We start from the raw sequence: 7,251 nt of genomic DNA on the forward strand, positions 1-7,251 counted from the left end.
AAACAATTATTTCAAATGTGGCTAAAAATTTAAAACAATAAAAATCATTTAAAATGATTTCCCTGATCTTCTATTACAAAAAGGGAAATCCGCAGGTGTCAGTGATGAGGAAAGAACTGAAATCCAAAGCACTAAACTTGTGGCTGAGGCTGTGGCCTCCCCAGGGTGTTAGTTGTCTTGAGAGAGGTGTAAGTTCTAGTGTCCAGGTGGGGAATTTTAGACACCAGGCCTCATTTGCATATTAATGAGGAAGAGAACTGATGTCTTCCCATAAAAGCCTGGATCTTAAGATGGCTACACCCTTATTTGCAAGTTAGATGTGGGGGGGAAAAAAAACCTAACCATTGGCACAGGAAGCTAACATGAAATCTTCTCTGACTAGGCTGTGGGAGAAAAAAAGACTCACAATCTATAATGAGTAAGAGTAAGATTAGACACCCCGAAACTTGACATAATAGAATAAAAACATGAAAATAAAATAAAGTGCCGCCTCGGCCTCCCAGAGTGCTGGGATTACAGGTGTGAGCCACCACGTCTGGCCTAAGGTAAACATATTTTAAATAGAATTGAAATCCCCAGAACAATAAAGAGATGACAAAAGCAACAAAACATGAAAAATATAGTCATTGGAAAAATGAACTCAGTGTCACATTAAATATAGGTTAGACACAACTGAAGAGAGAATTAATGAGCTGAAAGACAGATCTGAGAAAAATTACCCAAAAGGCTGTGCAAAGAATTGAGAAAAAAAATGGACTGTTAGGCAACTTGAAGGTGAGAACTCTAATAGAAGTTCCAAAGCGAAAGAAGAGCAAATGGTGGAAATGCAGTCTTTCAAGGAATAATGGCTGAAGATTTTCCAGTAAAACAAATCCTTAGATTTGGAAATATAAAAAGTCCCAAGCAAGATAAGTAAATATGCACTGATAAAAAAATCACAGTGACACTGAAAAACACCGAAGACAGAGAAAATGTGAAATACCTAGAGAGAAAGATGATCACCTTCACAGGAAGTGTTAGACTAATAGATGTTGCTACTTCAGTGGCAACAATGGAAGAGGGCTCTGAGTAATCTTTTTTTAATATACTTTAAGTTCTGGGATACATGTGCAGAATGTGCAGGTTTGTGACGTAGGTATACACGTGCCATGGTGGTTTGCTGTACCCATCAACCCATCATATACATTAGATATTTCTCCTAATGCTATCCCTCCCCTAGTCCCCCACCCTGCCAACAGGCCCTGGTGTGTAATGTTCCCCTCCCTGTGTCCATGTGTTCTCATAGTTCAACTCCCACTTATTATTGAGAATATGTGGTGTTTGATTTTCTGTTCCTGTGTTAGTTTGCTGAGAATGATGCTTTCCAGCTTCATCCACATCCCTGCAAAGGACACAAATGCATTCTTTCTTATGGCTGCATAGTCTTCCATGGTATATATGTGCCACATTTTCTTTATCCAGTCTATCACTTATGAGCATTTGGGTTGATTCCAAGTCTTTGCAATAAACATATGTGTGCATCTGTCTTTATAGTAGAATGATTTATAATCCTTTGGGTATATACCCAGTAATGGGATTGCTGGGTCAGATGCTATTTCTGGTTCTAGATCCTTGAGGAGTTGCTACACTGTCTTCCACAATGGTTGAACTAATTTACACTCCCACCAACAGTGTAAAAGTGTTCCCATTTCTCCACATGCTCTCCAGCATCTGTTGTTTCCTGACTTTCTAATGATCGCCATTTTAACTGGCATGAGATGGTATTTGGCATGGTGGTTTTGATTTGCATTTCTCTAATGACCAGTGATGATGAACTTTTTTTCATGTTTGTTGGCCACATAAATATCTTCTTTTGAGAATTGTCTGTTCATATCCTTCTCCCACTTTTTGATGGAGTAGTTTGTTTTTTCTTGTAAATTTGTTTGAGTTCTTTGTAGATTCTGGATATTAGCCCTTTGTCTGATGGATAGACTGCAAAAACTTTCTCCCATTATGTAGGTTGCCTGTTCACTCTCATGATAGTTTCTTTTGCTGTGCAGAAGCTCTTTAGTTTAATTAGATCCCATTTGTCAGTTTTGGCTTTCGTTGCAATTGCTTTCGGTGTTTTAGTCATGAAATCTTTACCCATGCCTATGTCCTGAATGGTATTGCCTAGGTTTTTTCTAGGGTTTTTATGGTTTTAGATCTTACACTTATTTAATCCGTCTTGAGTTAATTTTTATATAAGCTGTAAGGAAGGGGTCCAGTTTCAGTTTTCTTTATATGGCTAGCCAGTTTTCCCAACATTATTTATTAAATAGGGAATCCTTTCTCCATTGCTTGTTTTTGTCAGGTTTGTCAAAGATCAGATGGTTGTAGATGTGTGGCATTATTTCTGAGGCCTCTGTTCTGTTCCATTGGTCTATATATCTGTTTTGGTACCAGTACCATGCTCTTTTGGTAACTGTGCCTTGTAGCATAGTTTGAAGTCAGGTAGCATGATGCCTCCAACTTTGTTCTTTTTGCTTAGGATTGTCTTGGCTATTTGGGCTCTTTTTTAGTTTCATATGAAATTTAAAGTAGTTTTTTCTAATTCTGTGAAGAAAGTCAATAGTATCTTGATGGGAATAGCATTGAATCTATAAATTACTTTGGGCAGTAAGGCCATTTTCATGATATTGAGTCTTCCTATCCATGAGCATGGAATGTTTTTCCATTTGTTTGTGTCCTCTTGTATTTCCTTGAGCAGTGGTTTATAGTTCTCCTAGAAGAGGTCCTTCATATCCCTTGTAAGTTGTATTCCTAGGTATTTTATCTCTTTGTAGCAATTGTGAATGGGAGTTCACTCATGATTTGGCTCTATGTTTGTCTGAGTATTTTTATGTCACAGCGTACATTGAAAGTTATGATGCCTGTACAACACACGAGGGTAAGCAGATAAAGCCGCTCACCAGGAAGGGCCACAGCCCAAGCCCTACCCTGACACCCTGACAACAAGGCCATCAATTCTTCTGCATACCAGTGACCAGTCCGCAGTGCACTGCAATGAGGAGAGAGGTATGCACTGCAGCACCTGTGGAGAGGCTCTGGAATGGAGGTCTGATGATATGTTTTCATAGCATTGAGAGAAGATAATTTTAAGTAGAATTGTATTCCCAGTTAAACTGTCACTCAAGAATGGAAACAAAATAAAGACATTTCCAACAAGGTTAAAGGGAATTTGTCACTCACAGATGATCTCTAAGAGTAAGGGAAAGAAGGATAATTTTGAAAGTAAATCTAAACCAGAAATAGCTGTGTAAAAGACACAATAATAATAACTAATTTAAAGTGTATTAAGTTTTAACACACCTTATAACTGATAATAACTAATTTAAGATGTCTTAAAACTATGTGGAATTAAGAAGAATGTAACGTACAATGAAAGCCTATAATGTAACCTAAAGTACTTTAACCTCCTTTTAGTTTTCAGAAGCTTAGAGATACTGATAGTCTTTAGACTTTAAATCAACTCTACATGTTAAAAATTGGGGAATAACTATTGAAAATATTAGAAACAAAATGTGTGACTTCTCTATCAACACAAGAGGAAAAAGATAAAGCAACTCTATCAACAGAAGAGAAAACGATAAAGAAAATTAAATTAATTCAATAATAAATAAATAAGAATAAATGAATGTTTCGATGAAAAATGTGAAAAGGAAATGAACAGGCAATTAACAAAATACCAGTATAAATGACCAGGGGAATAATTGAAAAAAAATACCATCAAAAAAACTTGAAGAAATACACATTAAAATGATACATGTTTTTGGCCTTTCAACTTGGCAAATTTTTGTATGATTAAAGATTATTTCTCTTAATGTATAAGTGGTATTAAAAAATCAAAAAAAAATTCAGCATAGTATAATCTAAAATAAATGTGGATTTAAAATTGTAAGTAAATTATCTATGAATAAGCAAAGAAATCAATAAACAAAGAAAATGTTTAAGGCCACAAATAATATTAAAAGGCACATTAACATCATAAGACAAAATTTGAGAACATTTTAAAAATATTCAGTGATGGCGAAAGGGTAACAAAACAGGTTCTCACAATCTCTCTGGGAAAAAATTTGGTAATATATAGCCGAAGTTTTCAAAATATGACTGACTCTTGACTTTGCAATTTTACTCATCAAATGGAGCTGCTCTGTTTGTTTTATCTGTTTATTTGCTACGCCCCGATGTATGATTTTGTTTCATGAAACGATTCCAGTGTTTAAAATAAAATTGTAAAACCTCAGGTTAAAATAAACTATGAGACATCCATTTATACCATGACACACGTGACTAACATTCATAATCATGTGAAGTGGCCCATTGATAGGAAAGATGTTAATAAGATGTTAACTGAAAAAAATAGCTCATAAAACTGTATGAAAATGTATATGGATTTTATTTTAGAATGTCAGTGTGTGTGTTGTGTATATGCCTAGAAAAGCATTCAGAAGGATATACACCAACGTGTTTTTTAGTTTTTGTTTTTGTTTTGTTTTGTTTTTGAAACAGAGTCTCACTCTGTCACGCAGGCTGGAGTGCAGTGGGGCGATCTCTGCTCACTGCAACCTCTGCCTCCAGGGTTCGAGTGATTCTCCTGCCTCAGTCTCCTGAGTAGCTGGGATTACAGGCGCCCACCACCATGTCCAGCTAATTTTTGTATTTTTAGTAGAGACAGGGTTTCACCATGTTGGCCAGGCTAGTCTCCAACTCCTGACCTCAGGTGATCCTCCTGTCTCAGCCTCTCAAAGTACTGGGATTACAGGCATGAGCCATTGTGCTCGGCCCTACTAACATGTTTTTAATAGTTTTCTCTGATTGACTAGAACTCTGGGAATTTATATTTTCTTGTTTGTGTAATGAAAGTCTATATTTCAGATTTTTGTAATGAGCATGTCTTGCATTTGAAATAAGAAAAATTTATTTTGCATTTTTAAATCCAGTGTCAGCAAATTAAGGACCTGGACTAACTTTATCCACTGGATCCCCTACATTGCCTTCTTGCCCACTGCACTCTAACTTCCTGCTTCATTCCAACCTCTACCAATGCACCATGCTTCTATTTATCTACCACCTATGGTTGACACTCAATTCGCTTCCCTTGACCTCTGACCTTTCTTTTCTCATCTCACTCCTTCTCTCACCAGGCCTTCCTGTAGTCTCATGGGCAGTGGTACCCCTACCCTCACTCCTAGTCTGTCTGTCTCAGATTCTTGCAAAAGCCTCCAACAGCAATGAGTATACCTGCCTATTTGGATGATGCAATTTAATGGGTAAAATCATAGACTCTTAGTAGTCACTAATCTGACCCACTGTCCAAGTATAACAAGTCCATCCTCAAGCCAGCCTCTGCTGGACAACCATAGAGCCAAAAACCCAACTAGCCACCAAAATGCCCCCTTTGAACACAGAATAATCTGAATATATACAAGAATATAAGAACATTCATCACGTTTAGTGACTTCCATCTAACAGCCCCCTATGCACTCCTTAAGACCACATGGATACATTCAATTTGATTTCTTCACAACAACCTTTCAATATTTGAAAACAACTATTATGTCCCTTTTAGTTTTCTGTTTTCCCATTTCTTTTCAACCCTTTCTATGTGACATGGTTTGCAGCTTAGCTTCAATAGATAAATTTTAGTTCTATGATGTTCCAGTTAAAATAGATCACTTGAAACCCATTAGTTTTCAAATGTGTTTTGACAGTCCAGCAAACAAAAGGCTTTACTTAACTTGCAGAGTAGTTTTGCACATTTAAAGCTGAAGAACACAACCATTTTAATTTTATTATGCCATTTCATTTTGTTTTTAGAATCAGGTAACAACGTTGCCCCAAAACTCTAAGAGATTGAGCAAGATCTGTTGATACCAAACATAGTTTTTAAGAAGAGAGGCATAACAAATGAGACACTAAAAATTAATAATCTATGAGTGCTTTTCTAGCTAACTCTTCTGAGTGTTTGAGAGGAAGGGAGAGACAAAATATGTGTGTGTGATAATTACTAATTGTTGAGGAAAGGCCTAATTTGGGGCCAATGTTAGAGTTCTTCAGTTGTTAAAAATATATATATTAGCTTTGAAGACCTGTGTCAAATTCCAGATTTAATATTTGCTTGCTGTTTGACTTCAGGTAAGTTATTTCCTGGTTGGTAAAACTTTGTACAATCTTTTCTAACAATGGTTGAAGGATTATATTAAATCATGTTTATAAATTTCAACGAATAGTGCCTAGTATATAGTGAATACTTGATAAGTAGTGCCTACTAAATACTTATTACTAGATCTTTCTACTGCCCAAAATCAAGCACATGCCCACTTGGAGGCCCTCCCTTGAGTTTTGGAATCAGATTACACTCACCCCTCCTCCCAAATTTGTTGCTGACCCTGTGGATTTTACAATTAACTAAAACCCTCATACTTCTTTCTCATGAATTAACAGTGTCTCATTTTTCAAATCCCACTATCCAAATCTCACCCTCACCTTTCTGTGTGGTAGTGCTAGGTGTTAAGCAAATAGGCCCAATTCCGGATAGATATTACCTAGAAAACCAACATCTGTGGTCCAACCTGCAGGAATAGAGCTAAAAATGGAAACTAAGTCAACATGCAGGAGTCAGGCAGAACCAGCAAAAAATGGTACCAGGGTCAGGAGCTAAGGGGTATTCTATATGGCACCAGAAATAATGGCAAAATACCTGCAACGTGCCTTTATTGGACATCGGGCATGTGGTGCTTGTGTGGTTTTGGCTGCCATCGATACTGTGTTAGCTACTGTTGACTGACAACCTGGTGCAAGGCATTGTGCTAAATACTTTCCTTGCATTTTATTATTTCTCTCTCTGAATATGCCCAGGAGGTTGGTATTATTACCTACTTTACCTATAAGAAGTCAAAAGCTCAGAGCATTTAGGTCACTTCCCAAGGTCGCACAGTAAGAAAGGGGTTAAGTCAGGGGCTGCTAGGCTTTTTCTGACTCCATGGGCTCTGCTGTCCTCAAAAGGACAGTTTGTGTTAGACTTTCACCCTTTGATAATTATGTTACTCACTTTTTTGATCCCAAGTTTGGGGCTTTCCATTTCTCTTTTGTATGGAGGAAACAGGCCACTACATTTTGCCAGTGGATGTTCTGGTCATAAGTTGTAAGAGAACTTCCTCACTGTTCTCAGTATAACCCCCAACGTGGATTTATCCTGGGTTCTCCCAACTTGCCTCTTCCCGGTCCTTC

This window comes from Hylobates moloch, unplaced genomic scaffold (genome assembly GCF_009828535.3).
Source record: "Hylobates moloch isolate HMO894 unplaced genomic scaffold, HMol_V3 SCAFFOLD_1, whole genome shotgun sequence".
In the NCBI taxonomy this organism is placed as follows: Eukaryota; Metazoa; Chordata; class Mammalia; order Primates; family Hylobatidae; genus Hylobates; species Hylobates moloch.